The following is a 24,009-nucleotide window of genomic DNA, read 5'->3' on the forward strand; positions in this document are numbered from 1 at the left end:
TCCCTTATTTCAGCAAAGTAGAAGTGCTGTTGAGTAGTAAGCAAATATTGTGTTGAATTCAGCATCTCTGTGCCAAAAAGTTTGTCTGCCACAGCTCATCTACCTGTCACACACACCGTCTGGTATTTCATGTTATTTTCCGCAAGTAGAAAGAAGGACCCATTTGAGACTACGGTCACTTTTTACCTCATCTTACCTCTCTCAGGTGCTTCTCTTGATTTCACCTTCTCTGTTTGTAAACTATACAGAATAAATTGGTACTAAATGTCACTGAAACAATGGCTGCCTTGGCTCAGCTTCACCTTGGTTCCAAGGATTGTTTCATCTTAGTTAATTACTCAGAGCTAGACCCATCGAGACCCAGTGATGTGGCTGCTCTACTTTCATCCTCTGCTTTTCAGGACTGGAAAAGCATGATTTCCTTGTTGAGGAAATGCCACTCGTTAAACACTTGGACAGTATGGTCCTATGATCCTAGAAACATATTTAAGCAGTTAAATAGTGACCCACTGTAAAAAGTGCTTTTTTAAAGCAGAAATTAATTAACAGCTCCAAATGTAAGGATTCTGCTATATCACTCACTGTCACTGAAGAACATATTCCACTTGTAGTAGAAGGGATTGGTAATATGGAGAACTATACTTCCTTTGAAACACCCTTTGTTAAGATATATGCATGCCCCAAAGCTTAATTAAGAGCAATTTCATAGAGACAGAGCCTGTACTCCATTCCCCTAGGAAGCACCTAATAGCTGCATTTCCCTTTAGCCAGCTCAAGTCTCCTCCACACAAAGCTAAAAATTATTTTCACCTCTAGGCCTGAGAACAGGTCTCTGTGTTGAAAAGGTGCTTAAATAAAGGTTTCTCAAGGAGCCAACGTGGCATGAAGTGAAGGAAAGAATGAATGAGTGCTGGGCCATTGCAATGATGCACTTTGTGTCCTGAGGCATCTGTGGTAAACACTGTGCCTAACCAGAAAAGAAAAAGGTATAAAGCAGAAGAAATCAACTGGAAGTCATTTAAAATATAAAACAGTTTTTCCTGTGGTTAAATACGTTTAGTGTTTTAAACACATTCTAGTGTTTTAGGACTTGGAATTCACAAGGGGAAGAAAGAGGCTCCCTCTGCTCTCTCCCTGCCAAGAGCTGCTCCCTCGTGCTACAGTATTTGTGATTGTTTCAGAGAAGAAAGGAAAAAAAACAACCAACCCTCCCCAACCCAGAAACAAATCTGTAAGCATTTTTCAAGTATTAGCAATACCCCCAAAAGTAGAGTATTCAAAATCATAATAGTTTGCACATTTATTAATCTGTCCTCTGCAGATACTCTTCTGGTGAGTGAACCTACATGAGAGGAATGCTAGAAAGGCTCACAGTGACAGAAAGAGTCTGCTCTGCAGGAATACAGGACAAGCAAGGTGTTGGATGAAACCTCCATAAAAAATAACTATTATTTTCTGTATCACATTCTTAATTAGAAGCTCTTTAGGAAAGGTGATATTTACAGGGGCTCATGTTGACATCTAACTTACAGACTTTATATTTGCTCCTCTCTGAAGCAGCCCATGCTACTAAGAGATTGGGAATAATAAAGTGCAGTATCAGGTGTCGCTCAGAGATGGGATCAAGATATGTCCAGTGGTGCATGCAGAGACCTGGAAGTTCCTGGGTTTTGTTTTGTAGAGCTTTATACAGGGTTTGGCTTCGTTAAGTACTCTGGAGATCAGCTGCACAAGAATGGGTTTTCTTACCAGGGAAACAAAAAAAAAATTAAATAAAATCTTGCCTTTTATTTAACTATTTTTAATTAATCTATTAAGGATACTATCAAAATATGGAGGAAGAGGTAAGCAGGCATACTTGTTTGTCATACTCAGACTTGGTGCATTTGACATTTTTGAAATATTCTTCGCATACCAGACACCTGCAGGCAATGCTTAACACCTCCTGGCTCATGGAAAAAGCTTTCATTCTTGTGTCTATACTCTTTATAGTTACACAAATCCCTAATGTTCCTGTGGCTCCAAGAAAAAATTTGTACCACTGGTTAAGCTGATATGCTCTCGGGAGGGCTGATCATGAATTTTCACCTATCTCTATATTAAGACGCTTTGTGATAGATTTACTGGTAGAGGGGTGAAGAGGTATGACCTGGGGCAGTATTCATGGTTCTATGCCCTGCAGTCTGTTTGTGGCTTCCTGGCTACACAGCCCTGTCATTCAGACCAGGCTTGTATCTGCTTTTTGGGCAAGCCAGAGATCATCATTTATAGGTTGTCTTAATTAGCACTTTGCTGTCAGAAGTGCCCATCGGTACATGCACATCCTCAGGGTGCTGTTGGCCAGCTGTGCTGATCCAAATTTTGCAGGAGACACGTCTTTGCCAGGAGACTTCTCCAGGGAGAGGTGGCACTTGTGGCAGCCACTGGCAACTCTCTCCTGCCTGTGCTGGTGTGAAAGTGGCAGCAACAAGGTGCGAGGGCTCCACTCTGGGAGAAAAATAAATTGTACTTCTTCACCCATGATGGAAAAGAAGATGAAGGGGAAAGCATGGCACCAGTTCAAGTGGGAATTTTGAAAGAAGAACATTATAGGTAACCATGCTGGCTGGCTTCTGCCTGCAAACAGGAATGGATGCTTTTCTGTGCCATCATTGCTAAAAAGAGGCCCAGTGCATATTCAAGCTACAGTGCAGAGTAAATACAAATTCATGAAGAGCCTTAACAGTGGCTTGCCTGTGGATGTACTGGGAACCAGCAGAGTATAAATGACTGATCCCTCCAGGTCGGCCTGGCTTCACACGCTGCCCACAAGTGAATTGTGTCTTTCATTGGAATGCTCTCCTTAAAACCAAATAATCACAGAACCCCAAATAGCAATATTAATGCAGGGCTTGGAAGCCCAGAATCACTGCAGTCCCCTTTTGGCCCTTTAATTTTCACAGCTTTGAATGTAAAGAGTAAATAAAATAACTAATTAAACCTGAGGATGTGTACTTGGCTTTTTTATCATTTCCAGCCTGGCTGTTCTGTCACACAAGGACGTTTGGGCTGCCTGCCTGGTATCACTCCCCCTCCCTCCTTTAGAGACAGTGCTGCCACCTCCAAAACAGCTATACTGATACTGGTACAGATCACCACCCATAGCCCAGGGGGGTGGCACTAATTTCTGCCACTACCTAAACTATCAGATGGAGCTGGTTTTATTTTCCCCCCTGTCATTTAAACTGATTCGCAATGCTGGACTGCTGGAAGCAGCTAAAAGGCACTACACAGCCCTTGTCTAACCTTCCTGATGTGTTGCAGCCTTTGGAAACTGCCTCATAGGCTTTGCTCTGACACCAGAAATGTGTGCTGTGTCATTGCATGACAAAGGAGAGTCCCTACTTTTAATGAGCTTTAACCCTATCCATTGTGCTGGTCTTGTTAGTGACTAGTTTCTCAAAAGCCCTTACAAAATGCGTTTGAGTTCTCTGAGTTTTAGACCTTGAATGGAGGGAAAAAAAAAAAGAAAAAAAAAGAAAAAAAAATATGAAGAAAGCCCTCCCTAGTACAGTCCACAAAGCACAGACACAAACTTCAGCCTTAAACTTTGGCCATGAAGTGAAGGAAGTATATTTCTTATTCCCCCTTAGGAATAACTATATTTAGGAAAAATATACAGGATTTATTTAGTTACCACTGGAGTTCATATTCATAACTCCCACTCTCCTTTACCCTTCCCTCAAAAACAAATTCTAATAAATAGACTGAGGAAACCGTCTGTCCCTGTGCCAGGTGGTTATTTACCGAGCAGGAGTTAATGGAGCTCTAGGTGATGGAGCTCCACATTCAGGACCTTGGTTTGCTCTGGTAACAGCACTACAGCTTCACACTCTGTCTGTGCTTTGCTTCCATCCGCCACGGTGCATTCTTGCAAAGCCTCACACAGACATACTTGTGCTCATTTGGAGCTAGCAATGTTGGTTGAGTTCTGCAAGTAAAAAAATAAATATCAATCAGGCCAAGAATGATCTGAAATATGTCCCTGCAAAAAAGACAAAAAAGACAGCCTAGTTTAATTGACTCTTAGTTGAAGTCCCTCTGTAAATCAAAAATCTTGCAAACAAGACCACAAAGAATTAGGTAACCAAGTTCTCAAATCCTCACTTGTAAATTCCCAACAAACACAATGAAAACTTGCACCAGCTGGATAATAAAGCCTATACTGTTAGGACTTAATTTAAATGCACAGTGGACATAGTCCAAAGCCTTAGAGAATGGGGAGTTGTGTGGATGTGGCAGGCAATGTGGCTGCACAGCTGCATCTGTTTGGTGGGCACCGGCATGTGGGCTTGGGCACATGTCCCTCATAGGCTGTGCCATGAGAGCAAATGTCAGGGGGCTTCCAGCAGCAAATTTCGGTTTACTGCAGAGGCAAGGAGATAAAGGAGACTGATATAAGGGTATCAGTTGATCACAGGGAGGAAGGGAGACTCTGCAGAGGTCATTAAGAAAGACTGGGCAAAGGAGGGATGGATGGAGGCTGTTCGAATTCACGGAGGTTGAGTGTTGCTGAGGAAGAGTCTAGCATTGTGTGTGACTTTGGGAAAAGCATAGAGATCTCTGCCCTTCTGTCTTGAGAAAGAAGTACAACCTGCACTTTAGGACACTAAGAAATAGACAGATGTAGGTTTGAAGCTATATGCCATTCTCTGAATGACATATATCACAGCTACATTTGGGCTCCAAGGTCCAGATTCTTTGGAGCTATGAAGGAGTAAAATAAATGGTTTGATAACAAAATGCATATACAACAGCTAAGAGGTGTGTTTTCCAGGGGGCATTTACAGTGCAATGTTTTCCTATGTTGATATCATGAATAAAATGATATCTCTTTGGCATCTTATAGCTGCCGGAGATCATCACGTCCAGCCTATGACCTGACACCACCACATCAGCTAGATCATTTACCCTCAACACTTAACCCTAGACCTATAATAGTAGACCCTTAACCCTAGACCCTTAACCCTAGACCATTTAATTTAACCATAATGCCTAGACCCTTAACACTAGAGTCCTAACCCTGGACAGAATCATCCCAGAAGATCATCTAGTCCGTAACCTAAATCCCCCTACCATAACCTAATCTACCCAATCAGTCCTTAAATCATGCTGCTTTTTATTGTGTCTTGTTTTCTGGCCTGAAACCCATCAATGCTTTATTCTAAGAAAAACTTTTCAAGAGCATATGTTGAAGATGCATTTGAAAGGAAGTGTTTGAGGTTGGATGTGCAGTGTAACGAACAGGCTGGAGAGACAAAAAGAGAATGGACACGGTAGTCTGCCAAATGCTATTTCATGCATCAAGAATTTGAGTTTCTCCCAATTTTGCTTTTGAAATATACATTTAAACTTGGGGGTTTTGGGGTTAAAGGTGGAGATTAGCCACTAAGTAATGCATCTGTGCAAAAAAAAAAAAAAAAACACACCATTTTTTTTTCTTTTCTTTCTTTTTTCTTTTTAGACTAAGAGTTGGATGTCACTACTAATTTCTAATTGTAAGAAGTCTTGTCCTGAAAAACTATTATTTAATTTTTATTTACAAGCATTTAGGGATTAGACATTCTTTTTTTTTTTTTCCAAGGCATTTCTAGGAAACATTAAGCATTTTGTTTTGTAACCTTAGACAAACATCCATAAATTAAATATTTTACTGCTCAAGATCTGTGAAAAATAAGGTCATGAGTAAAACTGGAATGCATCAGATATGGACATATGTTGTGTCTGTTCATAATATTCTGTATTGGCCTATGTTCAAGTTTCCACTTATGAACATTTTCTTCAGAATTTACTTTTAAGAATAATGCATGATAAGTCGTATAACTTGAGATTGCTAGAATTGCCCAGAAACTTGAATTCCTATTCCATAAGAATGAAAAAAAAACACAACAAAACAAGCAAAAAACAACAACAACCCCCCCCAACAAAACAAACAAAGAAATAACAAAAAAAATCTTCACTCTCAAAAAATCAAATATTCTATTTTATTCTATTTCCACCTTCCCGAGCAGCTTTTAATTGTGAGACCTTGGTAGCAGTGGCATTTTAATGAGCAGAAAGCCAGACAAATCTGAGGTCTGGAGGTCACCATCCCAGAAAGAGGAGCCTGGCCAGCAGACTCCAAGGCCAGCAGCTCCCTCTCAGCCTGCCATGTGCTTTGCTAGGGAGCCAGACATCCTGGTATCACTGGCAACCTGCCCATCCTTCAGCTGCTCATACCCTGGTGGTGTTTATCTACCTGCTCTCTCATGTCCCAGTAAGATGAGCATCCCCTTCCCCAATTCTCCAGGGTTTAGAAAGAGTTAAGCCAGATAAAAGCACGACTACTCATTCAGAGGGAAATAAAAGACTGAATATTGAAACCATTCCACTAATGTATTTCAAAGACACTACTTCCTTAAGGCTAACAAGGTGTAAACCATGTCAGAGGCTCAAAGCAAACAAACAAAACCCACTAACTGAAGAGACTCAGATAATGGCAGGGAGAAGCAGAGAGGAGAATAGCCGTTTTTCCACACACAAATTAGACCACACAAGGAGATATACTGTTGTGTCTCTGCAACATGATGCCACCACCTGTCTTCCTGCAGACTGGTGTTCAAACCCAGGCAGAGAAGGAGGACAAGGATTGCTGTGGACCAGGCTGCCTAACCCATACTGGAAATCCCATTGGTGATCTATTGGAGAAACTACCAGCTTGTGCAAAATCTGTCCATGTCTTCTGACCATGCTTTTCAAACAAAGAACAAAGTCAGACACCTATTCTCCGATTGTTGTGTATAAATAACTCCTTCCATCCCTAATGGCAGTCAGGTTTGCAAAATATTAACTTGTATGCTACCTAATTGTTTTTTGCTTCATCTTTAGACTTAATTTCTGTTTTAAATCAGTTTGCAGTTACCACTTCTTTCCTGCTTAGACATGTAATCTGCAAGGCAAAAAGAGAATTATAGAATTACAGAATGAGAGAATCATTAAGGTTGGAAGGGACCTTAAACATCATCAAGTTCCAACCCCCCTGCCAAGAAAAGATGAAACAGCTTGTGTTAGTTGAGCTCCCTTTTCAACAAACATTGCCATTTCTAAGGTGCATCACTTATCAGTGAAGAGCTTTATATCATTGCTGGGTGGAAATAAAAAAATTAAATAATTAACTCAAGCAAAGCATAACAACGAAAGCTCTAATTGAAAAATGGAGACTGACAATCAAAAAGTCAGAAATCTGTGTCTCTTTTTTTTTTAGAATTGACTACAGAGAAAAAAAGCCTCTTTGCAAAACCATTCCCACCAAATAAAAATATTATTTCAAAAAGCGTTGTTTAAATGTTGCTAAACGTTGGCAAATTATAAGCATCAAACCCATTTTGATACACCCTTGCTCCTCAACACCAGATTTCCCACGCACTGATTCTGCTGTGAACTGTCCTGCTCTCTGAAGCCCATGGTAGGAAATGTGGTCAGCATGTTAGTGTAGCTCTGGGCAGAGACTGTTGACTGTGTCAATTGTCTGCTAATCTCTTGGCTGAGTTGGCATTTGTTGAGCACAGCATTTTTAGGAAGTGGTCTGAGATGACCACATTTTTTGTTATCATTAGCTAGCCTCTCAGGCTGATCTCAGGTTTTGAAGTGCTTGGTCATCTGATATCTCACTGCCATAGCTGCATTTATTTTAGCTTACCTGATCAGTTAATTTGAATTTTTCCTTTTATTTTTTTTTTTCTTCTGAAGACTTAATGGTGTTTACTGTTTGAATTTCCCATATATACACATATATGCACATAAGTATGTTATCATCTGGTAGAGAATCCATAACTGAAGATGGAGTACAGTTTTCTCAGGGGTAAAGAACATGGTCCAGTCACATTCTAGACACACAGAACAGCATAATTCTGCTTAATAAGAAAATATTGATAAACATAACATTAAGGGCTGCTGCAAGGGAGGGATGCAAACTTGAGATGGAGCCAGTGCAAGAAAGAGGTAAAAGTGTGATTGATGTGCAGTCAGCTGTACCCCACAACCCCTGCTGAAAGTCTGGTAATAGAAGGAATGTCTGTACTGAATGAGTACAGCAGTAATAAAAGGAAGAACGGAGGTTGTGTAGGTGACTAGCCAGTGCAAGACGGAAGTGCCTGCTGCCTGAATGGACAGGAGTAAGCAGTTAGTGTTATCTCAGGATAACATTAAAGGTTTCACACCCTTTTCTGAAAGGAAGAGCACTCTGTTCTCTCTTTTTTCTTGTTAAGGGAGTGAGTGAGAAGACCAACCATTTCTCTTTTTCTCTCTCCAAGCCAAAAAAGATCCAGGATGTGAGCTCCTGTGACAGATTTTCTTTTTTTTTGCTTTGTGCTTGGAGTGGTCCAACTATGATTTTTCTGACCAGTAGGAGAGATAGTAGCTCCTGGACTGCTGGGGAAAAACAAAGCATTAGAAGTGAAGTAGATGTGGTAGGTGTTTGGAACCAGCCTGAGATTCTTCTGCTTTGCATTTTTTTCCTAGTTTGCTCAGCAGGGTGCTCCCTTGAAGACATCTGTGGGTTGTCTGTGATTGAACCCAAAATGGCTTTAAGAACTACCCAAACAGTCTCTTTTGCTGTGTATGACTGTCTGAGCAATGTAACCACGGCTCGTGGAAGCCGATTACTTACAGGCCCAAGTCATACATGTGTAAGCATTCTCAGAAATGCATGGAAAGTCAAGTACTTGAATTACAGTGTATAAACATCAGTAGAAGTGATAGAATTAACTGTCATGTCGAGAACAGCTCTGAAAAAAATAAATTAATTGAGTGATTCCAGCACAAAATTGTATGAGTGAGAGAGGAATTGGGTTGTGTGTTTTGACAGTTTTCTCTGGCTCTGATAGACAAGCTTATTTTGACTGGCACCAATTTTAGCATATTAGTAACAAATGTGAATTACTTTGTGAAACGGAAATGCAATCAAGTGCACCCATTACTGTAATCTATCATTAGAACTTAATGCATTCCCTGGAATTTTTTTGTATAGTATTTTTGGCTAAAATTAAGAACGTATTCTTTCTTCTTGTAAGTATCACGGGGAGGCAGACAAGTAAGTTACCAGGTTAAAAATATACTACTAAAATTCTTAAAAGTGATTTGAAAATAGTGTAGCTAAGTTTCTCAGTTTTTTCCACTTTCACATGCTGCTCAACTATCCTGTTTTTAAACTCTGACAACTAAAAGGCTCAATCAAGGACCTGAAAGTCAAGCTGCCTCATTTTCGGTACTTTTGACTCCATGTAGCTCTTCTCTGCCTCTGATTTGTAACTCCAGCCACAGATAATGCCAGAAAACACTGGACAGGGGGAAATGAATGGATGAGTTCTGGGGAGGCCTGAGACAGAACCTGAAAGAAAACTGAAATGTTTATACCAAAGCATGTGATCACAAGAGGTGGCATATGGAAGACATGCTTAGGGAGAGATTATGCTCCCAGACCCTCCTCCAATTTAACTTCTTAGGCTTCACAAACAAGGCTGTCCAGACTGAACAGGGACACTCTAAATAAATACAAATATGTAATGAACATCTCCTTTCCCTATCATGATACACAACATCTGGTATTCTTTCTCTTGTTCAGTGACTCTTTGGTGTATAACAAGGACATCTGATGGCAAGCAGTTTACAACCTGTAGAACCTTGGTAGAATCATGGGGCATTTAATTACAAGTAAGCACTTAATTAGCTTCCGTGCAGTTTCAAATCAGTCTGCACAATCAATTTTTTTAATTAGCTGGTTTCCCCAAGGTTCTGAGACAGCAAATACTCTGCACCTAAATATCCAAACTCTTCCTCCTGATGAACTGAATAGTTATTTGGTACTGTTCGTTTCACTGGCATCTGTGCCAAATTTTTGTGGCCTGTTCATGATGCAACTATTTGGTACAGCCTGCCAAATCTATGAAGATGGGTGCTTCCTTGGTAGTCACCTACCGGATAATTCCTCTGTGTCTTCTAGACAATACACACCTGCTTCACTTTCCTTTGCTCCAGGTAGACAAGAGGCACAGACCTCACAGGTATGACATTTGGCTCTCATACACCCAAGCCTAACCCATAGCTCTCATCTTTAACCCTTCTTTATTTCTGCAGGTGATACCTAGCCTCCAACAGACTGAAAAATGTCACAAGTGAGAGATCTTGGAAGGGGTGGCCTCAATTATGAGGCATTTGAAAAAGCACATGGTAGGAAAGATGTCCAGAAGTGAGCAATCTTTCAAAAAGCAGAGGCTCAGTGGCAACAGAGCCAGAGGACAGGGAGCCAAGGGATGGAGAATCACATCAGATCTGTTACTGTCTTCTTGACAGTAAAAGACAGGAAAAAAAGATTAGAAATAATAGCAACTGTTCCATAATTTTTTTATTTTTTTTTTTCCTCCCTATAGCTGTTTCCCTTAGATCTGGAAACAACCACAGTTGTCATTCCTGTACTCATCTCATGGGGTGGCTGCTGGGAAACTGCTCTTCCAAACAGTAAGCAGAATGACTATGTGATGATTTAAGATTTGTGCCTGAGCTCTTTCCAATAAGTGAAATGCACTCAGCTGAGACCAGTGGTGTGGGTGCCCATGCAGCACCTGCAGCATAATATTGTATCAGTAAGGTGAAACAAACCCAGAGATTAGATAACCCTGCTCGCTCTTATTTCCTCACTGAAAGTATCCTCCAGCTAGAAGACTCCAGCATCATAAAGGTTTCTGAGTTAGTCACAGCCATTATTGAATATCTGATTAGCTTTCTTACTCAGCTCTACCATCCTGTACAGACCAGTCAGGCATGAAGGTCTTTAAAGCATTAATAATGGTGACTTAAATCTTTGCTTCCAGCTCTGTTTTCTCCCTCCACTCCGATGCTGAAAGCCCATATCTGGACCTAGAACCTGCCTCTGAAGGTAATGACCTCTTTTGGGTTGCTGGTCAAGATAATGAGGTGTGTGTTCCTTTCACTTCTGTTCTGCCTGACCATATAACTTCTTCATATAACTTTTCTTTTTCTAGATAACATTCAAGGTCAGGTTGGACAAGGTTTTGGGCAACCTAGCTGAAGATGTTTTTGCTTATTGCTGAGCAGTTGGACTAGGTGACATTTAAAGGTCCCTTCGAACCCAAACCATTCTATGATTCTACTCTGTGATTTTGGCATGGATTCTGCCCAGACCATCTGGGCTGGTTCTTTGAGATCAAGATGCCAAACGGGAAGTGGCCTCTGCCACAGGAATAGGCTGCCACTTAGAGAGTGTTTGGAGACAGTGGACAAGACATGGTGCTTGGTCCTAAGAGACCTGTGAAGAGCTGTACTCAGAAGACCATGGAGTTAGGGAACACATGGTCTGTGGCAGTGACTGGCAGAGGAACATAAGGATATGGAGAAGTACACTGAAGATGAGAAGTAGGATACATTACTGAGAAGGTGAAAAAAATTATTCTCCTAGTGAAATATTTTTAATATGCTTCTCAAAATAGAAACACGGCTCATTTTAACTTCTGATACATGTACCCTGGGCCTGTCTCCTGAGCTATACCAGGAACGCAGGAATCATTTGTGAAGCTATGTCTTGTCACTGGGTCCCAGAAAGCTATTTCATCCCGCTCTTTCCTATTCTACTTCATCTTATATAAAGAGAAGTCTACCTCCATGGCTTAGGGATGCTATTCTTTTCAAGTACAGTTGGAGAATACAGACGATGTCATGGCTGAAAATGATTCCACTGTGCACAGCTGATTTTTGTCACATGAAATGTCTAGCTGTGCTCCTGTGTCTGACTGTACTTCAGGTGCCTAATTTCTGGCAGATTGGTCCTGGCCTCTGAGTCCTGTTTAAAGATGCAACTTGAAGGCCTTTTTTTTTTTTTGGTTTGTCACTTAGATTAATCTAGGTAGTTTCATTGTCTATTGACGTTCAGTCTGAAAACAAAGCTAACAGATGCCTGACTTGTTTCCAATTGTGGTCTCCATACTATATTTGCTATGTTTAGCTAAATAGACTGCATTGTTCAAAACCCAAAAAATCTTGCCTACTGTTTCTCACGCAATTCAGAGTACTTGACATGTGTCCATTTAAAAAAAGAAAGGACCAAACAAAGAGTCCTGCTAATAGAGATTGCTATAGCTGATGCTTCCCAGTTTTTACTACCAGAAGGGATTTACTTTTTGGAGCTTCACTCAAAGAAGTAAGACAAATATTTTATTTACACAGCTCATGATTTATACCTTGTGCCATTAGCATCCTTTAATGTTTCTATAGGCTTCTAAAAGTCTTTGAAGAAAACTGCAGCTGTAAGCAAATGTTATTCCCTGTTCCTACCTGAGGATGATTCTTCAACAGTAGAGTCCTGCAAAGAAGTTTGATAAAGCACACTGTTAACATCAGTAAGATGGGTAACATCCTCCATTTTAATTTTAGGCTTTTATAAAATCTTACATCCAAGTCATAGGAATGCTTTTGACATCAAGACAAGTTTTGATTGACTTTCTAAACCAGTCAAGTTCAGCTCATTAACTGCAAGAGAAATAAGCCCCTTAGAATAGCAATTCAGTCTTCTCTGATGAAAAGCCCCTCCGTAGCTTTCCTGTAGGCCCCTTTCAAGTACTGGAAGGCCACTATAAGGTCTCCCTGGAGCCTTCTCTTTTCTAGGCTGAACAGCCCCAACTCTCTCAGCCTGTCTTCATAGCAGAGGTGCTCCAGGCCTTTGATCATCTTGGTGGCCCTTCTCTGGACCCTTTCCAACAGTTCTATATCTTTCTTGTGCTGAGGGCACCAGAACTGGACACAGTATTCCAGCTGGGGTCTCACCAGAGCAGAGCAGAGGGGCAGAATCACCTCCCTGGCCCTGCTGGCCACACTTCTATTGATGCAGCCCAGGACACAATTGGCTCTCTGGGTTCCAGCACACACTGGTGGCTCATGTCCAGCTTCTCATCAACTACCACTCCCAAGTCCTTCTCCTCAGGACTGCTCTCCAGCCATTCTCCCCTCAGCCTGTGTTTGTGCCTGGGGTTGTTCCGACCCATGTGTAGGACCCTGCACTTGGCCTTGTTGAGCTTCATGAGATTGGCACTGGCCCACCTCTCCAGTCTGTCGAGGTCCTTCTGGATGGTGTCCCTTCCCTCTTGGGTGTCAACCACACCACACAGCTTGGTATCATCAGCAAATCTGCTGAGGATACACTGAATCCCACTGTCCATGTCTCCAAGAAAGATGTTAAACAGCACTGGTCCCAATACTGACCCCTGCGGGACACCACTCATCACCTGCCTCCATTTGGACATTGAGCCACTGACCACAACTCTCTGGGTGCGGCCATCCAGCCAATTTATTATCCACCAAGTGGTCCATCTGTCAAATCCATGCCTTGTCAAACCCAGCTGGAAGATGTTCTCAAAAAATGCACATAATGTGCAGCAGTTGCTGACAGTTATTTGGTCCATAGGACTGTAGTAGAGCCAAACTGAAATACCCTCTCCCAAAAAATGTGTAGTGTGGACTGCACATCCTGTTGCACCAACAGTTTTGCTTTACAGATCTGCTTGCGTTGTGTTGCAGTAGCCATTAATACAGCCTAAGACTGTAGGGAAGACACCCAGAAGAATGCACTAGGAGGGTGCCAGTGCCAGCAGCTGGGTGTATGATTCAATAGACACCTTAGATTGAATTTACAAAGGCAATCATATTTTGCAGCATGTTGGCCACTCAGTAGAGGTTCATGATCCCTTTCCACTCTGTGAAGACACGACGCTGTGCAATGTGCAGCTGTTTTTCCTTTCGCTACTTAGGGGAAGGAACATCTGTGCTACCAGTAGCTCTCCTGATGGACTTGACTGGGGCAGGAGATGGCTTACCTCTGGAGCTCTAGAATGGGGAGTGACTTCACAAATCTTTAACTTTTGTAGTATCTTGTTTTATTGACAAAAAAAAATGAATACTCACCTTCTGCTGCTTCCTTCTCTTTTAGAGAAATATCTCTTCTGGAAAATGTCTCCCAAATCCTTTATTTCTGGGGAGGTGGCATGGGGAAATTAACATACTGTCTTCTTCCTTTTAAGTGAGTTAAATTTCCTTAAGAGCTTTCCTAGAGAAATCGGCACATGGTAACAGTGCATGGTACTTCAGGTGACCACTGAAAGCCTTTGTTAGGGTGGTATAACTCTAGTGGGAAAATGACAGGAAATATTTTGTACTTTTCAGTTAAAAGAAGTAATAAACTTCATTATTATTTCAATGAAGGTGGTTTTTAAAGCTCTGGATGGAATTCATTACATGTATTGGGGGAAAATAAAAAAATAAGTATAGACTTGTTAATTGATCTGCTTGTGAATTCCAAACATTTTACAGAGAAGCAAAACCCTTTCAGCAAGACTGAAACTGGGAAAATTTTTATCAATTGTAAAGTGAGAAAAGTAGTTGGTCAATTTGTTCTTTGAGCATTGGGTTTTCTTGAACAGGAAACTCTGGACACCAGGAATCCCTTCACATTACCTCTACTCTCTCTCTTGTGAAAGCGCAACACACATACTAGAAGGCAGAAGTAATGGGAAAAACACAGGGAGGTAAAGACACTGCCCAAACATTTGTTTTGAAACACATTACAGTTTAGTCTTCTCAGAAGCTACTGTGCCCACAATAAAATAAACAAAAATAAATTTACTTTGGCTAAAGACCACCACAGAGCTGGCTGTTCTATCAAATTATTATTACCTAAATGTATGAGATCAATCTTTGGCTTGTGAGCAAGGTTTGAGTTTCTCAAAGACCAGCTTGTTTAACTGCTTTATGTCTTGTCATACTGATGATTTTAATATTTCAAGAGCAGATGACCAGATGAATGGTGAGTCTGCTAGTTCAGTAACAGGTAAGGGCCTATTGTCACAGTGGTCACTTTTGTAGCCTCCATTTTTCATGGAGGCCATGAAAAGCAGGCCATGCAGTGCTAATCTCTGATGTGTTTTAAGTTTCTGCAGAATGCCTTCAAAACACATTTTCCCTATGAATTAAAATTTCATCTAAATGTTCTATGCTTTCCAGCAGAAGACTAGTCTTTCTCTTTTTCATGAATAAATGTGTAGGAGCCAAAAAACACTCTCAGAAGGTAGCCAGGATTTCAAAGATGTCTGAAACATTTCAGTCTGCCTTCTGACAATATACTGACTACAGACAGAGGGAAAGAAATAAGTGGGTGGTTAGGGGAGGGAGCAACATTGGCACACTCTATTGCTGTTACCTGCTTTTGGAGAACAAGTGTGCTGTCTGCTCCTTTGAGCAGTGAACAAACAAATCTGAACTAGAAAGCTGAGTCTGTAATTTGAATTTAAAAGTCGAGCTTATGCAGTACCCTTATTTTGAACCAGACTAATTTCATTTTCAATCTCCTTGTTCAATAAAATGAACTCCTAAGAGAGCCTCCAGACTAGGAGCACAAAACAGCAAATATTAAATGGTAATTAAGCATGTGAAGATATCACAGCCCCAAATTTCTTCCAGAATGTTTTGGATCAACAAATGCACTTCTCTGCTGGTGTTATCTCAAAGATCGAAGAGGACATCCCCCATAAAGAGGCAACTAATGTAATTTTAAAATGCTGCTGTTGTTTCATGAATGCCAGTTGTGTGAGATGTGTCATCAGGCAGCATATAGCCTGAGATTCCCAGTGTTAGTATGCTAGTAGTGATGTTCTGGTAGTCACTATTCCAGGATTTTCATCCAGCAATGCAGCCTTTCTCTTTGGATGTAAATCTAGAAAGACTGATCTGGAAGAGTGGTTAGTATTAAGTGCCATGGGAGCTTTGAACAGATATTCACACTCTGTTTTATACTTGAGAGACAATCACTTACACTTTAAAAGCAGTGGAAAGAAGGAAGCAAACTGCACCTGGCTCACCTGTGGGAATTTAGCCCGAAAAGCTGTTTCACTAAGTGGTAATAAGGCCATGTCAGATACAAACATGCAGAAGCTACAGGTGGCAGTGAGATTCAGACAGATGAAATCAATGTTATTGCAACCACTAAAAACATTGCATCTTCCTGTTCAAACTTGGGCATGAAAAACACACAAAGAAAAATCCTCTTACTCAGATTTCTCAAAAAGCAATGTTGTCATTCTCTCAAAAAACAAGATACGAAGAGAGGAACACCATCAGTCCCTTGGCCTCAGAATGATGATGTGACCTCCATCCATCATATTCACTTGCATGGGGAAGATAGGTGTAAAGTCTAGTGCAAATAGACACATTGCATCTAAGAAGATGAGATCCATGAAGGACCATTAAGAGCTAGTGTCTCTGATTCAATAAGTATCTAAAGAGCATGCCATGACAAACCAGGAAAGGGTGAAGAAAGCACCACAATACACAACATTTTTGCCTGTTAATCTAATATTGTCAACATTAAAGACCCAACTGAACTAGATGGCCCTTTCTCTCTGACCAAATACTGACAAATGCTCCTAAGTCCTCTGAAAAGTGTCCATACAGGGGCCAAATATAATTTTGTTCACCTGATCAGATTCCTCTCAATGGGTTGTAGTGAACTGCACTGAAAGAATTGTTCTTTTGGGGGATAAATTCTGGATTTTATTGTCATTGGCAAAGTATCAGTTTAATAACATTTAAGCTCAGGTGAAAAGACGTTTACCTGTTTGGAGAATTGTATCATTAATCTGGTTTTGCTTTTAGTATTCTGAAAATGTTCTGAAGCAATTGTTTTTTTCTTGGCAAGGTGACTTGGTAGATTTGGATAATTACTGGACCTACGAGGGTTCAGCATTGATAAACATCCAGCCCAGAAGAATGTGTGGAGACACTTACAAACTCAACCTTGCTCTTAACAGTCTGAGCCACCCAATGCAGTGCACTTGGGAAAGGGAAGGAGGGACATCAAACACTTCATTATAGGCTATAGATCACATTTTGCCAGAAGTTTAGTTATTGCACTTTGCTGGCTGGAATTCTCTATTTTTTAAATAACCTTTCCTACTAATCCTAGTTGCAGATCATTCAGGGCTGTGGAAATTATGTATTCTTTTAAAAAATAAACTAAAATCTCCTCTCAGTTTTCAAGCTTGCTGTAGGCACTTAGGTCAGTTCTGCCAGGACAGAGTACATATGTCTGGATATTGCTGGAGATGTTTCTCAGTGGTGCATGAATATATTCTTGTGTACTGCGTAGTTTGGATAATAGCTCCTTTCCCGTGCAGCTGGTTGTGGAACAGTGTCCTGGGGCTGTGCTCCCACAGGGAGGCATGTAAGGCTGGAGTGTCTGCAGCTCCTCAGCAGCCATGGCCAGCCCTTTCAAAAGAATGTAGTTTAGTTCAAATTACCTCCTTTTGTGCCCCTCTTTTTATTCACCCCTCAGAACCTAGGTGATATGTCAATGGCATAATGCAACCCTTGTGCTTCATGTGCAGATTTCATCCAGGGAGACTCACCAGGGAGCAGAGCATCACATACTGAGTACTCAAGCCTTTAAATTATGGATATTCTTTAAAGAAATAAAATTATACTCAAAGCTCACTAAACTGCTAGTCAGGCTTTTCCTTTGTAAGAAATCTTTCCATCGTTACATCAAATGAATGACATGGGTGAAAACCACAACCACTGTTGTTGGTTCTGTGCTGAGGAACAGAAACTAACCTCTCTGTAAAGAAATCCCATCACAAGTACATCTTTGAATCTTTCAACAAAATTGAAAGCACGTCAAGCTATTTACAAAGCAGGAGATTCCTCTCATTGTTTATCTGTGGTGTGCCTCCCTGGTGTGTTCTGTCTAAGCATGAATGCATCTGTTCACTTTGTTTCTAGCCTACATCCACAGCAGTCCCAGCGGAGCAGCTGGAAGAACTATTATAAGCAGCCAAGTCTGGAACTGTTTGGATTTATTGTCTTTTCTGGGCATATGGACCCTGGTGTCCAATAGATGGATTATGGCTGATTTATTTACTTTGCTCCAGGTCATGCAGACTCTGGGACGATTCAGCTGGAGCTGTTGTTTGGTTGCCTGCTCCCTTCAGTAGTCCTTGAGTTCTCAGTTTCTCAGTCCTTGGGTCCTGCTCAACTCATGTAAGTGTAGGACCTGACATTGGCAGCTTAGGTGACTTGAGAATGAAAGGAAACATCATGGCTGTAGAGGAAACCCCTGAGCACCTCACCTACTCCTGGTTGGTGATTTCAGTGTGCCGAGCCATGTGATGCCAAGATCTGATGCCAGCCTATGGGCACAGCAGATCATGAGACCCTCAGTGGATCATGAGATGCAGCTCTTTCTCTGTGCGATTTGTCACTTCATGGAGCTAGTGTAAGGACACCACTTAATGACCCATTCATTCTGAAGAACTCTTAAACATTAGGAATCCGTGTTTTGAAGCTTGAATGAAAGTATTGACTCTAGTGTGCGTGTAATTTGTATACAAATTTAAATAAATTATTATGCACCTGTGCTGGATGAATTACACACACTCTGTGAGCCATTGCTCTCTTGACATATTGTTAATCATGTGCCAGGGCTTGCTGAAGTTAAAATTTGACTGTTTCTAAATACTCATCTTTGACATTTCAAATCTCTTGTGCCTGATACATTTGCATTAATATTCGAGACGATAAAACAGGACTGAACAAACTAAATGAATTAGGTATAGAAAACTCAAATATCAAATAAAAATAAATGTTAAGTTGTGGAAAACTTTTTAATTCATGTTTTGTTAGCTGGACAATACCTATGACAGAACTAGGAGCAGAAACAAAACCACGACTTAATATAAGCATTCACTATGTCTTATTAATTATCTAGGTAAGATGCAAAGGTGTTGAAAAGACCAATTCCAAAGCAGCTCATAAACAAAATTGTGTCAAAATAAAATGAACACACATATATATTAAGTTATCAGTTCAGTTTCTCACAGCAAGATACAAAAGGAACACTAAAAGAATTAAAACCCATCAAAGACTGCAGAGCAAAAGTGGATATAAAGCCATGCAAGCACAATTTTTAGCTATTGCTGCACAGATTCCTTTCTGGTAAATGTCCCACTTAGATTTTAAAAGCATTCAGGATTTGTCTTTTGGGACTGAATTTGATTTCCTAGGGTGGCTACACTTTTACAAATACATAGGCTGTTGGTTTACAGAGAGTTGAATCATACACAACACAGTAACTACAGGGTTTTGACCTGATTTTTGTCTTCACGAAGTCAGAATTATTATTTCAAACAGGAAAAAGAGACACTTCTCTTCTACAGTGTGAAAACAGGGTTGTTTTGCCATGCAGTTCCTGTGGAAGGAAACAATATTATCCCAGGTTCCATCCAGCTAAATGACCCCTGCCTTGATCAGCTCAGTGCTTTTTAAGGGCACTTTTGACTCCCCTGAGTGACAAAGCCATATTTCAGTCAGCCAGAGGAAGAAGAAGAGTACTATTAATCCTGGACAAAGCTACACAAGTTCATGATGGCTAGTGGCACCCAGTGAGTCCACCACACTCCCAGTTTGTTCAATGGTGCACAGACTATGCTGTAGTTCTGTCAGGTTGGGTTCATTGCCTGCAGACAAGGTGTTACCCTGAAGAAGAGCCTTGAGGGTATCCAGGGTTTCTGGACACCTGAAAACTTTGAGAGATGTTCAGGCACTGCTGGGGGAAGAATAAAAAAAATTTAAAATTCCGGGGGTAAAAAGAGAACTTACTGAAAGAAGGTTGGCCCTGCTAATGGTTCATTCCATCTCACTGATTATGTGGGACTGTGCAGCAAAAGAGTGTGTGTAGTGGTAGATCCAATGGCTTTTAGCTAGTGATGGTTACTGTGCAACTGCAACACATTTCCCTTTTTGATGTGTGGTGGTGCTGGGACTTGTATGAGCGTTCAGGAAGGAAGTAAGAGATTTTACTGAGGATTATAAAACTGGAGATAGCCTCTGTGATCCCCAAAGTGAGAACCATCTGTCAGTTTATGAGAACTTCATCTGGAGCACCCATCTCCTTCACTCAGCACTTGTGCAATGATACATTATTGTTCACTGTTCCTCATGTGCAGTAATACTGACTTGTTCAGTGTTCCTGACATTCGCTAGGTACAGCTTCTTATGCTGAAAAAGTAGTCAGAACTGGCCAACTTTTCATGGTTATTTCTGTTCCACGTTCTCATCAGAGCTGTGGGGTTTGAACAGCTCTCTGTGCTATTGCATCCCAGCATAACAAGAAGAAATGGTTGGGGTTTTTTGTGGGTTTTTGTTTTGTTTAGTTTTTTTTTCAAAAATAGAAAAGTATTATATATTTAACATAAACTTGTAGGAATATATTTATGGATGTCCCTTCTAGTCATCGTAGGAGGTTGTCCTGCAGATACGCTTCATCTATCATCTTTACCTTCTGTGGGGGGAGTTCAGGGATATTATCTAGACTTCAGTAATTAAGTACTATTCCTTCTGTAACCCATATAGTAGGACCTGGGCTGATTTGCTATGGATGTTTGAATACTAATTACTGGCACCAAAATCTTGCGAGCTGTTCTTGTTTGTTCAAAGTTTCAACACCAAAAATTTCAAGGCATCAATTGATTTAAATTAATTTGAAGTTTTAACAACTTCTAGAGGAGGAAGCATAAACTACTTGATGCCTAGTTTGGGATATGGTCTAATTAAAAAAAAAAACAAAAAAACAAACAAACAAAAACACAAAGAAAACCAAAACAAAACAAAAACAACAAGGGTGAGTTTACAGTGCAGAATAGTCAAATCCAATTTCTGTCCTTGAAATTCAGAATTTTCATCTGGAAACTGTATCTTTTAACTCCCAGGAATGTCCCTTCATAATCTAGCATTAAAGTGATGTGCTCTGTCTTCTGTGCAGAGATACCAGTGTAATAAAACCCAGCAGGGTGACTTCAAGCATACTTGTGATGCCACTGGCACCTATCATTCATCTTTGTGGGTTATTCTTAAACAGACTTTTAAAGATAGTTGACAAGGTGCTTTACAAAACCACACATTGAAATCACCCCCTTCAAGGGGGGTGTGTAGAGAATATATAGAGGCATTCATGCACATTGTAGCAGCAAATCACTAGTAGCAGTAGCAGCAGCAATAAACTGACACTCAGCAGCTAACAGGAAAGTAAACGAAGTCAGGAATTAGGTCCAGAATGCAAACACAGAAAGAATTTCACATACTATGCCATCAGCATACAAGTTTCCAGAAACTCTTCCAACTATCCTTCCCCTGCTCTTTCTCAGCCCTTATACCTCTTTCTGTGCTAACGTTCAGGGAGAATTTTGCCATTTCATTGACCATACCATTCATTAAAAATGGAATAAATTAATAGAAAGAATACATTACAAATCAGTGGGGATAAATCCCATATGCTTCATTGCCTAGTACAGTACAAAATGTACTCCTGTATCTACAGTACAGCACTGCATTAAACCAGAAGGAAAACTCTTGTATAACATTGGTGTAACAAAACTATCTGTATATTAAAAACAAGCCCTTATTTATTAAGACCCCCAAATCCCAACACCCATTTAAAAATCGGGCCTCTGTCAAAGTCTCTGAGTCACTATGAAGAACATGATTCATTCACTGACCCTGGCTCACCATGGCTCTAGTAGGAGTAAGAACAGATTAAGTTCTAAGCTTCCTCCGGCAATTTGAAGATCAGAATTTGGCTACCAATCTTTGTTTCTAACCTTAAAGAGAATTGCATCCTAATGCTGGTTCTGCATTCTTATCCTAAAAATGAGCCTCCCTCTTTCTTCTGAGTAATTTGGAGTATAATCTGCTGAAACGCCTTTTAAGGAGCCACGAAATTCTATTTTCTACGTCAGACACAGCTATTTTGAGGACTTGCAGAGGAGGGAACTTCACAAATATTAGTCCTTTCATAGAGCTAGGAACTGGTGCTGTCCAGCTGTGATGTCCTGGCCCCAGCCTGAAAACATGCTGTTATATAAAACCTCTGTGAACCAGAGACAGAAAAGATGCCTGCGTCATGGAATGCGCTTGTTCCAGGAATCCTCACCAAACACAGGCATCTAATGAATTTCATTTTGTTAGCATTAGGGCCACTCTATTGATTAACCTCTTGTGTCTGTTCGGAAGGAGCAAACAAATCCAAAGTGCTGGGGCCGGAATTTCACTCTGTGGTTGAGTGCACATATGGAAGTCTTTTCAAGCCAATAATACAGTGAAGATTTTTGCCTTTCCAGTTTAAGCAGCTCTGTCTGATGATCACTTGCTCAGGAAACCTGGCCACCACCCAGCTATCTACATTTCTTTATACTTAATTATATTAGTAATTATACTATATTCTCGACACTTAATAACAACACTCCATACTTTTTGTATTTAATAATACATGCTGGGATTTTCATCCTGTTCTTTTATTCTTTTTCATTTTATAATGCACTGTAAGATGCTCTTAGAAAAAATGCATTAAGTCCCCTTGATATGCACCCAAAGGAAATATGAGACTTGTTCCCCAAACCAACATGTGAGATATTCCACTTTAAGCATCAGAAAAAAAGACTTGAAACCCTGCTCCTTTCATTTTGGGAGTTTTTGAGACAGTTTGCCCTTTTAAAAATTAAATATAATTAAAAATAATCCAAACACTTCACTGAGATCACTCGTTTCACATGGGTTATTAAATAATGACTTACGGATTCTACAAATAAAAGCTGAATTTGTTGAGTTTTATATTCAAGACTGACAGTTTGATTCATGATGGTTTTGTTTGCTTTTCCATACATAAAATTTTGGTGAGGTTTTCTGGTCTGTACAAGGAGATGCATGCATTGTTCTTTGTGCTCAGTTTATTTGATTACTATGGACCAAATTAAGCTGAATTGTTTAGGACCTAATCTTGCCTTGTTTATGAAAATAAATTCTTGACATATTATACCACGCATCTGATTCTTAATTAGTTGTGGCTTTTTTTAGGTATTCGCCTTCAGAAGTAGTTTACAGTCTGTGCTGATGGGGACTTTTATAGGAAAAATGGTGCTGTCTATAGTTATGTCCTAAGAGGTAACAGTCACTTAAATACTCATAGAAAAATTAACACCAACACACAAGGGAAAAACTGAGCAAGTCAGGTTAATTTTCTAAGTATTAGTAAATGTTCTTCCTGTTGTGGGAGAGCCTGAATAGAGAATTGATTTCAGAAGCATCTTAGAAATGAGGTTTCCCTAAATAACTACTTCTTTGCCATGAAATACTTTTCTAACAAATCCGAACTGAACATGACATGAACAAAAGACCTTAAATCTTCCTGATATGTCTCAAGAGAGGTCTGTTTTCTGAATTACCACTATTTTAATTGTTTCCCTGTTCCTTCAATGAATACTCAGTTCTTCTCTAAGTTGATAAATTGATTTGGACTACTTGTGAAATGAGAGAACTGCAAGGGCAGACAGCAAAATTTAAAGTAATTGAAAGATATTTTAAAGTTATTTAAAATGCTTTAAGTTTTTGGCTTAGCCCAATTAATTTAAATAAGCAATGTTATAATGTGGACGTTTTTACTGAAGGTCAGTCAACTTTGACTTTTTTTTTTTTTGGAGATGAGGAAATTGCTACCCAGGACAGCAAAAAATTATATGTACACATATAGGCATATATATTCAAGCAAAAAAAAAAAAAAAAAAAAAAAATCAGGCATTTTTGAAGTAAGAAAATATTTAGTAAGTCATCACTTGACATTTCAAAGCAAAAGAAAGCAAAAATTGACATTTTGATCCTGTGGAAGTCTGTTATTAATTTCTGTAGAATGAGGATATCGTTCTACATTTTTCATGGAGGCTGGTTTAATATACATGTAAGACAATTGATGTATCTTCTCACATGGCTGGCTGCTACTTGATATGATTTATCATGTCATCTAGGATGAGTGTAAAGATAAAAACTTTATCTTCTTGGTACAACTAGAAGAAAATTTCTGTTTGGTAGTGAAATATATCATTATCAAATGAC

Source organism: Apus apus, chromosome 3 (assembly GCF_020740795.1).
Source record: "Apus apus isolate bApuApu2 chromosome 3, bApuApu2.pri.cur, whole genome shotgun sequence".
NCBI lineage: Eukaryota > Metazoa > Chordata > Aves > Apodiformes > Apodidae > Apus > Apus apus.